The sequence below is a fragment of the Benincasa hispida genome, chromosome 8 (assembly GCF_027475165.1).
Source record: "Benincasa hispida cultivar pf3 chromosome 8, pf3_genome.v1.1, whole genome shotgun sequence".
NCBI lineage: Eukaryota > Viridiplantae > Streptophyta > Magnoliopsida > Cucurbitales > Cucurbitaceae > Benincasa > Benincasa hispida.
In genome coordinates, this window is record NC_143485.1 from 60,466,475 (window position 1) to 60,482,604 (window position 16,130).

The window sequence follows — 16,130 nt, forward strand, 5'->3', positions numbered from 1 at the left end:
TGAGTGTAGTAAGATAGAGATGGGCAGTAGGTATCACAAAAGAGTGGTATCTGCAGTCCCTCACGCCTCCCCTCGAGCTCAGGAGGCGGGCTTAGAGCGGGGTGTGACATAATATGTAGTTTTATTCGCTAAGTTATGGTAAAAAAATTTGGCTATATGAATAAAGTTTAACACACTTAGAAAATTATAATTTTAATGTTTTTAGTTTAATGAGCAACCACAAAAAAAAAAAGGTTTATTTTATCGAATAAAGTATTGTTTGTTGAGAGAAGTAACGTTATATATCAAACATTGATTGTTAAAGTGAGTTTATTCATAGTAAGTATGTATTATTCCATTAAGATTAGAGTTTCAAATTTAATACCACACTAATTAAACAAACATTATTTAATTAAAGACATAAGGAAATCAATGAAGTTAAGGTTAAAAGTCACTTTTGTCCCTAAATTTTCTTAAAAGTAACCAGTTAGTCTCAGAACTTTGGTTTGTAATGACTTAACCCTTGAACTTTTAATTTTGTAATAATTTAGTACATGAAGTTTACTATGTAACAATTAGTCTTTATACTTTCAAATCTGTAACAATTTAATTTCTAAATACAAAGTTTACATCATAATAATAAAAATTGACATCAAACTTTGATAATTTCTTTTACATTAGGGACTAAATTGTTACAAATTTCAAAGTATGAAGATTAAATTGCTACATATTAAAGTTCAGGGACTAAATTGTTATAAAACTAAAAATACAAAGACTAAATCGTTACCTACCAAAGTTTAGGAACTAAGTTGTTCTTTTTATTAAAGTTTAGGGACCAAAAGTGTCTTAAGTATGAAGTTAATTGTTACAAGGATTGTTTTAAAATATAGAAAAATCAATCAAAATATTTACAAAATATAGTAAAATTTTAGACTTATCAATGATAGACGCTGATAGACTTCTATCAGTGTCTATTAATGACATTGATAAATACTGTTAGATATCTATCAGTGTCTATCAACGTCTATCATTAATAGTTCTAAAATTTTATTATATCTTGTAAATATTTTCAACAGTTTTACCATTTGAAATAATTTTCCTTGTTACAAATTAAAACATAGAAAATATTAAAAAGAAGTAGTCTCATATAAATGCAACTCCATCACACGTCCGTTTGAACTCCCACTTGCATTTAAAACCAATATTCATGAAAGATTTGAATGCTAAAAACACAATACTAATATAAAATCAAACCCTTCAAAAGTCTTGAGCAACAACAACACAACAAAATCCGTAGAGATTATTAGGGATAAAATTATGTGTTTTTTTAAAATGATTTTACGTGAAATTACAAAAGATATACATATAATTATCAACTAAATATGGGCAAAAGGGGAAGTCAAATGTCTCTCTCCATTGTCTATTTTAGATAGTATAAATTAAAAGTTTGTAGCCTTGACTTTAGTAAAAAATTCAAATGTATACTCTAAAAATAGTTTAGAAAGGGGGTCAAAATAATATCAATATTTTGATAGAATAAAATTATTTAAAAAAATTATTTAGCATATATATACACAAACATACACACACCACGTTAAATAAAAAATTGGTTTTTATTTTGGGGAATTTTTAAATATATAAAACTAGGCCAAACTATTTATAATTTGTAGAAAAAAAACATTAAAAATAGTTGCAGCCCAACCAAACCCAAAAATGATGTAAAATACAAAAAAGTCTAACCCAAACAAAAAAAAATAATGGAAAACATAAAACCGGATTAATTGACCCGATTTTCCCTCCAACGCTCATCTCCTCCAATCGAAGAAAACAAACGCTTCACCTCCCTCATGTCGTCTTTGTCAAAATTCCTCTTCTTCTTCTACTTCTTTTTTCATCATGCGGCTTCACGTCCTTTTATTTTTTTATTTTATTTTTTCTATTTACGTCATTTTCTTCCATCGAAGTTGCTTCATCTTCCCCCATTTTTTCTACTTAGGTCATTTTCTTCCATCGACGTTGCTTCAGCGACATTGCTGCTTTTTTTTCCCTCTATTTACGTCCTTTTCCGTCCGCTGTTCATTTCCATTCTAATCCGTCTTGGTCCTCTTCTTCTTTTTCTTAATCCTTCTTCCACAGCTGCTTCTTCTACCATTACATCAGTAATTAGTTAACATAAAAGGTATAACTCTTTTTTTTTTTCTTCTAATCAATTTATTAGTGATTATAGTTATTAAGCATAATTCTTGTTTTTGTTTAGTGGTAATATTTATTAATCCTAAATTTTGTGTACATATGATAAGCAACAACAAAAGAAAGAAAGTTAAAGGAGAAGAATCATCAAATAAACAAGAGAAGACAACAACTCAAAAGAGAGAGCAAGGGAAACTAAAACTGAAAGTATAAACAAATTATGATAGACATTGATAGTGGTAAATCACTGTCTATCAGTGATATGAACATTTTCTCATATATGTTTGATAGCTACTATAAACAAAATAGTATAAGTGTCCATATATGACATTAAGTATTTTATGTTGTTTATCATTCATACAACTATCAATGTATATACATTATGTTTGTTTCGATATTTCTTTTACAGTTGGTGTTTTTATCATTCATTGACTACTTACAACTGTTATGCTTTAGTATATAAAGAAGTACCACCACTATCTACAAAATTTTATGATTTGCAATAGACAGTGATAGAAGTCTATCAGTGATAGACTTAATCGCCTATCACTGTTTATCTAGAATTCATATTTCCATCACAGTCTATCGATGATAAACAGTGATAGAAGTCATTAAATGATAATAGTGAGTGATAGTTAACGATAGAATATAGATATATATCACTTGTTTATTGATGACAGTTGTATGTTTAAACAGGTGGAAAAGGAACATGAACATTAAACAATAATGCAAGAACAAAACAGACATTTGAAGATAACAATATGCATTTCATTAGATGTAATACACATTATAAAAAACCAGTTAGATGATAGGAATTTAAATACTTTTAGAAATGGTCCTTTCGGCAACTTTTTAAATATAAAAATTGAGAAAATGCCCACAAGATTCATAAACTACCTTCTAAGAATACAATGCATCACAAATAATCCAAATATCTTCGCATTTAACTTTAATGGGCATATAGTAGAGTTCGGATTAAAAGAGTTTTGTTTAATCACAGGTTTAAATGGTACTCAACTACCATCAATAGATTTGAAAGAAAAAGAACAAATTTTTGAACTTAGAAAAAGAGTCTTTAAGAATGATGATTCGATTGATAGAAAGAACATTGAGAGAAGCTTTAAATTCCTCTATGATTCATAAAGTGATAGTGTAAAGGTTAAGCCGACAAACCTCCTTTTCTTAGAGCCCTTTTTAATCCCTAGGTAAGGACACAATGTTGTTAACTAGAAACATGTTGACATAGTGGACAATGAACAAGAATTTAAAACCTATCCTTGGGGACGATTGTCGTATAACTTGACATATCAATTTTTCAAAAAGGCTTCTTCTACTAAAAAGGATTCTGTATGCATTCAAGGTTTCCCTTTAGTACTAGTTTATTGGGAATTTGAAATAATACCAAAACTTTCAGCAATAGATATTGGATTTGGAAGAAAAATTTGTAATAAAAATCCAAGAATAATATCATGGGAGTGCTTGCAACCTGATCATTGGAGAAATCTTGAAGAAAATATCTTTCAAAAAAATTATGTAAGTATTTTATATAATTTCTTAGCTTCATTTTTATTACTTACAATGGTTTCAAACAAAAAACAGATAGAATTCTATCACCGTCTATCAGCAAAAACAGTGATAGACATATATCATAAAAAAGCTTGTTAGTGTTTTCCTATTTTTAATCTAATGATTTAACATGTGTTTAAACTTGTAGTTTTGTGTAATTCCATTAGTTCCAACAGAACAAGAATCACAATCAGCCACCATCAAATATTTGATAGATTTGGAATAAAAGGAGAAGGAAAAGATAGAAAGAGAAAGAAAAGAAAAAGAAGAAATAAATGAAGAAAGATATTTAACTGGAGGAAAAAAGGAGCATGGGAAAAATATAATGGGGGAAATAGAATGTCACACCCTGCCCTGAACCCTCCTCCTGAGCCCGAGGAGAGGCGTGAGAGACCACAGATACCACCTTTTTGTGATACCTACTGTCCATCTGAACCTCTTTACTCTTAATAAACTTTAAGTCAAGGAGATAAACAACAAATGATTTAGCAGACCCATTTATTACAACAATGTAATGCTTTTACAACTTCAAGACTTAACTACAAAAGTTTACTCAACAACTCTAAAACCCCGGAAGTGTGACTGTGGTTGTGGCAGACCTTGACCTTAGCAGTACCCTGGGTCTCCTCACCTTTCGCTACCTGGGAAGAAAACATGAAATAAAAGAACGAGCTTCACAAAGTTCAGTGAGTGGTAAGCAACTTCTAGAGTTTAATTCAACTCATAATAACAAGCATATCATAAATACATGAGTCTGCTCTCAACTTCTATCTACACGCACGGTAGATAGTTAATTATTACTAATTATAAATGCTTACTCTTTTGTGTTCCCTTTGCTCCCTATGTCTTATATGTGCACATAGCTCCCCATTTATGGGCACAGAAGCTAGGCCTACCGGCCCTCTGACCATCCCATACGAGGTTCCCCTCTACAGGCTCAGGAACTTGACCTCTCGGTCCCCTGACCATCCCGTGAGGTTCTGCTTGGGGCTCAGGAACTAGGTCTATTGACCCCCTGACCATCCCGTTCACATAATTTCATTCTCAAGCTAAATTACTTATTCATAACATAAGCATATACAACTTACTCTAAAAGATATGCTTTAAGACTTAAAGGAAAGTATCACTCACCTTGGTAAGGTAGGAATCTTCCTCTTTAGAAGTTCTTTAGGTTTCTCGAGCTTCTCTTTGAACCCTAAATTTCATATTCAATATAAAGCTCATATTACTCATAGTTATAAGCCTTATTTCGAGATACTTCCTTGAACAAACATGCTTTAAAATGTCTTAGGAAGCTTACCTTAAAATCTTAGCTTAGAACTCCTCGTGGTTTGGCTGGAATTATCAAAACATCAAGACTGGCCCAAGCTTACCCGACAGCTCGACCCTTCTGCCTTTTCCTCACTATCCAGCCCGATTCCTTGGAGCTTCTTCTCCGAAAGCCCTATCTTGAAAATTAAACTCTCAAAGATTTCATGTGCCTTTAAAATCACTCAAAACGCATGAGTATTTTGGGAGAACTTCTCGTCCCAAATTGATGCTACTTCTAGGCTTCACTGTCCGACAACATCTCTTCCTCTTGGAACTTCATGATCAACGCATGGACTTGCTACCAACGCATGACCTTCATGATCAACGCAGGGCCTCCTCTTAATCTACCTTCTAACACTTTTTCTCACATTCTTTGAAGAGGATTTGGGTTATGAATTGAAGAGACATCTTGTGGTGCTATTTATAGGCTAAAAGAAATGTTCCTTCTCATCTTTTAAGGCCTTCAATGCAATACACCTCCTACTCTTGAAGTGTTTGCACCATGTTTTGCCGCCACCTACTTCCTTTTCCATTCACCTACTCTTATGCCACCCACCTGCTTGAGTTGTCTTCCTCATGCATAAAACTCTCTTTTCATGAATCTTTATTCGTTCATCTTCTACTAACTTAAGCTCAAACTTCTCTCGGTATAACCATTTATCCGGATGAGCTCATTAGCCTTGCATAACGCAAGCCTCAACACTGCTCCATTGTTTAGTCCATCGTGTAGCTCTTGCACATCATCGCTTAGCTCCATCGTCTAATGAATCTCTCGCTGTCGCTTAACATTTAACCCTCTCGCTATAATCATTTAGTGCTTAACTGTAACAACCCAGATTTGTACGCATACAGGAAATTAAATGTCAAATATTAAGGAGGATGAAATTTTATTTAAAGGGGTGAAAATTTAGAATGGGAAAAAAAATAGGAAATTTATTCACTATCCAAAAATAATGAATAAGAGAGTAGAATCAGGGAGGATTAATTGGAAGTTGGATGCTAGCTAATTTAGGAGACAACGGGCAGTAGATAACTTTTTGTTTGGATACTACTCATTGAAAGAATTGGAGGTGAATTAATTGCCCATATACTCTTAAAATTTGAAAGAGTTAAAAAGAGGAAGTGGAATCCACAAGCAGTGAACGCAACCATGCATGAAAACTAGCAAGATTGGAGAGAACATTGGAGAGAGCGAGAGTAAAGAGAGCGAGATTCTCAGTGAGACAGTAGGAGAGAGCGAGAGCAAGAGCGAGAGCGAGAGAGAGACTAGCGAGAGCGACAACGAGAGCCAAACCAGCGAGAAAGCTGGAGAGAGCGAGATTCTGAGAACAGAAAGAGCGAGATTTGGACAGAAGCATGGATTATGCGTTGAATTTGGCCACGATCTTATAGATTATACATGGAAAAACCCTAAAATTGAATACAAACAAAGAATGATGACGTAAGGGTAAACGTTAGCCAAGATTAGGTGTCTTATTGAGAGGAATCCTTAAACCTTAAGTAATTTTAAAGAAGCCACCTGTACGATGATTTGTCACACTGAGAAGAACTGAAAACTACTATAAATAGGACCCTTTGCCTGATGATTTAACCCATTCTCAAACAAATCTCAGTAACAAAGAATCGTGTGAAAAAATAAGTGTGAGTGAGGAAGTTCTGTGAGGTTAAAAGAGAAAAGCTCGGGTAAGGTGCTGCCCAAATTTCTGCCCAAATTTCCTTCTAGTTTAAAAAGGGAAAGCTCTACTGATCAAATCATAAAGAATAATAAGGAATAACTAGATCACAGTCAAGGTAAGTAGTGTATCTCACCCTCTCTTTAAATTTTCTATGGTAGTGTACCTTTATTATGTTGCATGATTATGTTAATTGTTATATTGCATTACATGTTTAGAACACGTTTCTCTACAAGGGACCCCATGCATTATGTTTGTTCACGATTACTTAAAATCAAGTTTTAATTAGGTGTAAGTTATGCTTTCAGTCTAATCTTACGTTTACGTTAATGGTTGATGTTGGATGCGACTCTGGCCCTGCTTGACCCGCTAATCATCAGATGGGTTAGTTTCTGCTGAATAGTTTCCGCTTAAGTCCTCATCTTCCTATCAGGGCGGAGAAATTTATGCTTCCAGAGCTGGCAGGGCATGTATGGTTGCACCCCTCCAGGCCTAATCTTACGTTATGTTTATGCTAGGGACTAGCAAGATATGTATAGTTGCACCCCTCTAGTCCAATATTACGTTTATGCTAATGGTTGATGTTGGATGCGACTCTGGCCCTACTGACTGCATGACCCGCTAATCATCAGATGGGTTAGTTTTCGCTTAGGTCCTCATCTTCCTATCAGAGCAGAGAGATTTATGTTGGAAGCATAACCGACCACCACATGTTATTATACGTTTTCGGTCCCAACCATATGTTTTCATGACATGTTGCTTGTGATAGTGCATTTGGACACTACCCTACGTGAGAATTACTTACTGGGTATATTATATACTCATCCTATATTTTTACAGACTTTGTAGGTAAGGACACAGTGTAGATGACAGAATTGGACGTCGCTCAAATGGCCAACCATCAAACTCACTATTATAGTCACATGCATTTTGTACCACCGCGCTAATGTTTTATGGATCCTGGTGTTTCGATAAATAAACTGTTTATATAGTTTTTCTGTCTAATTAATAAAATTTAGATATGTTCTTTGAAATTTTCACCAAAACTCATCTCATGATAGAAAAGTCTAAGTATGCATGTCGTAGCGGTCGGATCATAATGTGTAAGGATCCGGACGTTACATTAACGCCCTATCATGTAGCTCAATCATTTAGTAAACATCTCGCTCTCAACGATCTTGCTCTCAACGATCTCGCTCTCAACAATCTCGCTCTCAACGATCTCACACATAGCCCATCGTATAGCTGCTGCGCTCATCGTTTAGCTCCATCATGTAGCGTTGATGCCTTTCGTCTAATACATCTGCCTATCATCTAACGGGTCTGTTTATCGTGCAACGCCATTGCGCAACGTCTGCATCTATCGCGCACGCCCATCGTTTAGTGCTTGGCTTATCGTGTAGCGCCATCGTGTAGTCTATCGCTTAGTGCCCGCACATCATCTAGCACTCAACTTATCGTCTAATGCCCGCTCAACGCTTAACACTATCGTATAGTGCTATCGTTTAGCTTTCACGCTTATCGTCTAATGCTCGCACTAATCGTGTAGTGTCATCGCTTATTGTGTAGCTCTATCGTTTAGTGCCACCCAAAGCTACATGATCGTCTAGTGCATCATCAACGGTCGCTCAATTGCTACACAATCGTCCTCCCAGCTCTTTGCGCTCAAGCTTATCTCACTCTCTGCACTCTCGCTCACGCAGCCTCAATGCATGAGCAACTCTTGGCAACGCCTCTTACCACTGCTTTGGCCAACATGCGTTCAACCTCACAAGCTCATGCATGGTTGCCTTCGGCTTTATACTACACTTAGCCTCATCTCATGCTTTAACACGAAATGCATGGCTCCTTTTGACTTCACACTTAACCAAATTTCTACTAGCTAAGGCTTAACTCAAAGCTACTCAAGGAAAATCCATTCAACACTCAGAAATTGAAATATGGGTTTCACATAGAAGAACTGAAAAATGGCCAACAAATGGTAGAAAAAAGTAGAAAAGTTTTATACAAGGCCAAAAAGAGATCATCAGAATGTTAAAAACAATGATGGAAAGACTGAATGATAGACTTCCAATTGAAAAGCTTCTGCAAGAAAAACAAGAAAAAGAGGTCGAGGAGATCAAAGAAAAAACAAAGCTCCTTGAAGCTTACAAATTCTTGAAAGAAATGATGAAATTGATAAAATGGTGAATTATACTGCAAATTATGTAGCTCCGGTAAATCTTTTTCTATGTGCTATTTTATTTTTAAATGTAAACATACATTTACTAACTAAACTAAAATTGTTTTTTCTTGTAGATTAAAATTGGAAATGAAGGAAGGTTTGTATATAAGTTTTTTGTACTAATAGAAAGTGATAGAAATATATCACTGTCTATCAACGCCTTTTTCTTCTTTTTGATTTGTGTCTTTTATTATAGGAATCTCATTCTTTTCATTATCTTCGTATTTGATTTATATTTTTTGTTTTAGGAATCTTCTACACCGACATAAGAGATTGAAACCTAAGTTGAATTTGACCATATTTAAACTTTACGTTTAGAAACCCCAAAAACACAATAATTAACAACAGAGTTTGAGGAAGAGGATGGAAAGGAAAAGGTTTGCTTCGTTTCTTAAGCTATTTGTTTTCTCTATTAAACTACATTGTCATGAAAGTCAATTAGATCTATCACTGCCCATCACTGATAGATACTGATAGAATTTTATAAGTGTTTATCACTAATAGAAAATTGTATCACTTTCTTGATTCTCATATGACACATTACATTGTATTATTGCAGCAAAATGAATTTGAAGCTGTAGAACATCTAGAAAAAACTGATCATGTTCAGTAGAAGATAAATATCTAAGTTGAAATCTAAATGATAGACTTTTAACAAGAAGTATCTATAACTGATATATGCTAAAAGAATTCTATTAGTTTCTATCAGTGATAGACATTCCTGATAGAAGTCAATGAGGTCAATCACTGCACATCAGTGATAGAAACTGATAGAACTCTAGCTATTTGTTTCCTCTGTTAAGTTACATTGTCATGAAAGTCAATTAGATATATCACTACCCATCACTGGTAGATACTGATAGAATTCTATTAGTGTCTATCACTAATAGAAAATTGTATCACTTTCTTGATTCTTATGTAAAAATGATACATTACATTATATTATTGCAACAAAAGTAATTTGAAGCTAAGGAACATATGGTAAAAAGTGATCATGTTCAGCAAAAGGATAAGGTAAATATATAGATACTATGAAAGAAAATAAATACGTTGTCTTCTTAAATATTTTAGAATTTTGGATCTATTGCAGGAAGTTGAGCTTGAAGAAAAATAAGAATTTGATGTATCTGACAAAGAAGAAAAACAAAAAAAAGGAGAGAAGATTAAAACTAAAAAATAAGAAAAAGGTAAATATAATTCATTAATGATATTTATAAAATAATATCAATGTCTAACTCTATATTATTACTTTATTTATTAAGGATAAATGTTCTTGAACAAGAAGAGCATGTTGAACAACAAGTCGTTGAGGAAGAAACTGAAGAAAAAAGTGAGAATGAAAACAAAAAAATACTTGAAAATAAAATAAAACTACAAAGAGAAAAGAAGGTAAATAATTGTATCATTAGACATTTTATATCATGATAAATAGAATGATAGCGGTCTATCATTGTCCATCATTGATGATAGAGAGTGATAGACGACCATCACTGTCTATCAATGGTAGATACTGATATTTTTTGATAAATGAATTTGTATGTTGATGTTATGTTAATATGTTTCTTGGTATATAGATCTAAATAGTTTTTGTTGTCACTTATATCTAACTAGATATTTTTACGTATTAGTTGATATAAGGATGAATATAGTGATAGTTGTCTATCACTATCTATCATTGATAGAGAGTGATAGACCACTATCACTGTATATCAACATTATATAGTGAGAGATTTTATGATAAATCAATTTGTATGTTAATATTATGTTCATATATTTATTGATACAATATAAATAGTTGATGATATCATGATATGTAGTTTCAAACTCTAACATTTAACTTTTTTTCTTGTTACTACTATTTTAGGTTGTTGAAGGTGAAGGAAAAGGGAAACTAGACCAAAGATATTAGATGATGACAGGAAAATTGTTAATGAGAGACCCAAGAGAGAAAGGAAATAAATAGCAAAGGCAAAGGAAATGAACAAAGCACCTCCTAAAAAGAAGACAAAGAACGCAACGACTTCATTGATTGATAGTGCTCCAAACTTTAGCTTAAACATCTCTCAAATAAACTCTCAAACTCAATCTTAACCTTCTCGATCTGAATCTCAACCATCTCAGGCTTAATGTTAGAATTTGATTTTATAATGTTATATAAAAAGACTACAATACTACTAACAATTAACTATGTTATTTTGTAAATGATATTTTGGGAATGTTACAATACCAGTGACAATCAACATTGATGATAGAACTACATCTATAAGAATTATAGTTTATACTAATGATGTTATCTTCTGTGATTTTATCAGTTTTATAAACTTTTGTATATATGTTGGATAAAATTCCATCAGGTACATGATGAATAAACCACTATCAAATATATGTCCAATGTAATTCTACTAGTTACATCATGAATTCTATTATTGATAGACAATGATAGAAGTCTATCAATGTCTATTAGTGATAGTCTGTCAAAAAGAAAAATGATTGTAAGCTCCATCTCACTTGGGGAAAGAACTGTTTGTTGGAAGTTACTTTAAGTTGTGAGTTCAATCAAAGAAAATATGCAATGTTATTGTGTGTTATGTTATTCTATGTCAAATATGCAATAATTGTTCCTTTGCTGAAATTTACTTTAAATTACTCTCTATCAGTGATATACACTGATTGAAAGATACCAGTGTATATCAAAACAATGGTATATCCGCGTGTATAAATGATAGACATTGATAGAAATCTATCAGTGTCTATCACTTTATATCAGTGTATGTATAAATGTGTATATCACATGTTTCAATCTAGAAAAGGAATATAAACAAAAAAATTCAAGAATTTTATTCATATAAAGATATTGTTTCATTCATTTACAAACTCAATAATAGAACCAAACAAGGGGAAAAATAACTATCATAAGTTCTAATATCAATCTATTTGGCAATACAAGAGAAAAAAATGCAACTATAATGATTACATCATTGAGTAATTTGGTGAAGTTTGCAAGTCCTAGAATTGTGACCTTTAGAATGACAACGACTACATCTTAATGAATTAATTTTAGCTTCACCTATAGATGGAATCCTTTGTTTTTTAGGTCTTCCTGCTGAATGTTTAAAAATAGGAGGTAATGCTCTAATGCCTTCATCTAAAATCCTCTAACTTGAAAGGACTCCGACAGGTCGAACACAACCGATAACAACGCACTTAGTAATAATAATTAGATATATAAGAATAAGTATTCATGTTAAGCAGCCGAAGAATAGCAAGCGCATGAGAGCATGGAATTTCTTCAAAATCCCATACTCGACACTTGCAAGACCCCAAATTAAGCTTTACTAGGAATTGTTTATCACCATCCATTACTGAGTATTCAACGTCGTCAATAGGATGAACATAAGAAATAAAAATCGGAAAAGAAATCAGCACATTACAAACATATCAAACATACCAAATAAATAAATAATTGTAGAAATCTATCAATGTTAGGGATAGACTTCTATCACAGTCTATCAGTGATAAACAATGATAGATTTCTATCACTGTCTATCACTGATAGACAATGATACAAATCTACTAGTGTGAATTCTCCTATCAATTTTATAAAGAACACTTACCATGAAACTTCTTGATTGTTCGTGTTGGTTGCGTAATATATTCTCTGTCCAAGGAGTCAAAATTGTTTTCATTGACAAACTAGCTTTCCTTCGATCATGAAACTACTTTTGCAGTAAACCCCTGACTACATCAAGTAAACTTGCAACAAGTAAGTTTTCATTCTCTTTCAAAACAGAATTTACATACTCTAAAGAATTTGTTGTCATCATTTTATATCTTCTTCTTCAAAAATATGAACGTGACCACTTCTCAAATCCTACATTAATAAGGTAACTTCGAATATTTAGAGAAATTGGCTCCATAGATTTCATATTAAACTTGAAGTCATCAACAATATAAGATTTAGCACAACTAAAGTAAAACTAGTCAATCAAAGGATCCTTGAACAACTTCTTCAAATTTCGCAGAACATATTGAATTCACACACAGTACTCAACATTGTTAAACACACTTAAGACACCTTTTGGAATGCTCAAATGTCGATCAGAGACAACCCCTAAACTAGTTTGTATAGGTTCAAAAAATTATTTCCATGATGCATCATTTTCAGAATCTACAATAGCAAACGCAAGGGGGGAAATATTGTTGTTACCATCTATTGTGGAAGTTGACAATAAGGTACCACCAAACTTAGACTTAAAAAACGTACCATCAACAGATATAGTAGGTTTATAGTACCTCCACCCCTCAATAGATGCACCAATAGCCATGAAACATAATTTAAAATGCCCATTTTTATCAATCTTTAAAGTAGTGTATGTTCCTGAAAAAATAAATGAAAACAATTATATTAGTCACAATGGTAGTAAATCAATCATTGTCTGTCATTGGTAGATAGACAGTGATAGATGTCTATCACAGTCTAACTATCACTGATAGACAGTGATAGATGTCTATCACAGTCTATCTATAATACACATTAAAATTTTATAAGAAGAATACTTCATTTGTAATAATACTTGGATTTATTTCTTTTAACTTTTCAAAAAACCGTGGAATCAAGCTATATGATTCATCACCATTTAATGATCTTAATATATGTTCTTTTGCCCTCCAAGTTTTTTGATAACTAATATCAACACCAAGGTTAGTATGAGCCTTATGAACACTATCTCTAGGAAGGGAGTGATCACTAGAAATAAACCTAAAATCCTCTTTAAAGCAATCTCCAATTACAGATGAAAAAGCTTGCCTATGACAACTTTGAAATGTATTCATTGAACAATTATGGTCGGAAATATACTTTCTAAGCATCCATAACTCACTCTTTTTGTATCGAGATGCCCGAACAACAGCCTTATTGCAAACATTTCAACTCAAGCGACTTTGAATTTGGCCGTGTAGTCCTGAATTGAAAATTCTTATTCACTACTATTACATAAAAGCACTCAGACAATATTTCTTTACTTCCAAATACATTTTTTCCTTCAAATCACCATTAAAACCAACATTTTGTATAACTTGATCATTTAAAGAACTAGAAGAAGAACCTAAACATAACAATCTATCACCACCTAATACCACTGCAAGATCCTTCTACAGAATGATGACTAACATGAGCAACTAAAGGATGCTTAGTCCCTGAATCTTTAGCCAAAGACAAGTACCAAATGACATCCTTATCATCCTTTATTTGGAATACAGATTGAATATTAGTTTGACCAAAATTCAACGATACTGATTAATTTATTGAAACATCCAACTGAATTTCACCCAACATCAAACTAACTAAACCATTGAAGTCTATCATACCATCAATAAAAAACTCCAACAATATTATAATTCTCACGAGAATTGTAATGAGTCCACTGTCCACCATAAAAAATGACTACAGGAATATTAACTATAATATCAATTTACTGCAATAAAAGGAAAAGAAGGTTGTATAAGAAAGATGTTAATATTTATATAACTCTATAACTTTATATCAGTGATAGACAGTGATAGAGATCTATCATCGTCTATCAGTGCAAAGCTCTATCATTGACATAGTGTGATTGAGCCCTATCATTGTGTATCACTGATAGACGATAATAGAATACTATCACTATCTATCAGTGATAGACAATGATAGAGCTCAATCAAAGTATATCATTGATAGACAATGATAGAGCTCAATCAAAGTATATCATTGATAGACAATGATAGAGCTCAATTACAATATATCAACTAGTCATAGAGCTCAACCACTGTTATAGAGAGTGATAGAGCTCTATAACTGTCTATCACTTTCTATTAGTGATAGAGCTCTATCACTTTGTATCACTGATAGATCTATCAATGGTAGAAAAATGTTCACATCCATATATATTCACATCGAAAACTATTTATATGCATAATAACAAATAAAAAATAAAGATTAATAAAGATTAACGAAAGATTGAAAAGAACACAAATACAACAACTAAATTGATAGAATTCTAACATACTGAAAATCTAAAAAAAAAGAAGAAGAAGAAGAAGGAAGGCTACATCATATTTATGATCTGAAAACCTAGAAAAGAAGAGAAGAATAACAAGAAGAAAGAGTACAGGACAAAAGAAAAGAAATTGGGGAGAGCGAAGAATACATTATCAATGATGGACGAATGATAGAAGAATCCATTATCAACGGGGAAGAAGCCATTGACCGACGCGGGCAGAAAATTAAAGAAGAAAAAAACGTAGACCTACAAGCACATAAAATAGAAGAAAAAATCGTACCATGATCGAGGAAGAAAGTATTCAATGAAGAAGATCACAGCGTCGATGGAAGAGTGGCAAGGAAGAAAATTGATGAGGAAGATCGTGAAATTGAAAAGAAGGAAACGCGATGCCTAAAATTGAAAAAAAGGGAAACGAAGATAATGCGGCAAACGAAGGGTATTTTTGGTAATTAGAAAAAAAGGAAACTTGTTTTTTTACTATAAATCATAAATAGTTTTGTTTTTTTCCTATTTATAAGAATCACCCTTTTATTTTTGTGTTTTTTAAACATGAAAAACAGAATTAATTATCAACCTCTAAAACTAGTAAAATGCCCAAAATATATTTTTTTTTTCTTTTAAAACCTATTTATTTTGAATTCCTTCCATTATATCTATAGTTTTCCATTTTTCTAAAAAAATTAAACTTAACAAAACTACTCAAATCTACTTTTTGTTCATTTAGTTTAACATGCAAATATATTGTTCACAAGAGAAATAATAGATTTTAACTTTTCATTTGTAAAAATAGCATATCAACATTTTATTCGTAAAAATGAAAAAGTGAATTGAAAATAAAAATAAATGAATTTATAAAAGTTTAAACTAATCCCAACTATACAAATGAGATTGCATTTAACTTATTAAGAAATATTTGTAAGTACAACTAAAACGAGACTATTAGTGTCTTCCTTGGCCAAGCTTTAAGCATTGCATCGACCTCTTCTCCAACCAAGTTACCACCATATTCCTCTCCGAAATCGGTTCCTCCACTAACAATGACAACACATCCAACTTCAATTTTGTCTTCATTCCATGCTCCGTTGGACGTAGCTACCTCTTCTTTCATCAAAACTTCACCACTAGCTTCGTCTTCGGCTCCTTCTC

General features: G+C 32.6%; 1 long non-coding RNA gene across 1 annotated transcript; it reads right to left on the reverse strand.

Annotated features, from left to right (window-relative positions):
* Nucleotides 1-11,842: 11,842 nt before the first annotated feature.
* LOC150034749 (uncharacterized) lies at nucleotides 11,843-15,379 on the reverse strand. The gene is made up of 2 exons (XR_016531589.1): nucleotides 15,262-15,379; nucleotides 11,843-13,321 (listed from the first exon to the last, which is right to left on the reverse strand). It is a non-coding gene; the product is annotated as an uncharacterized LOC150034749 (long non-coding RNA).
* Nucleotides 15,380-16,130: the final 751 nt, after the last annotated feature.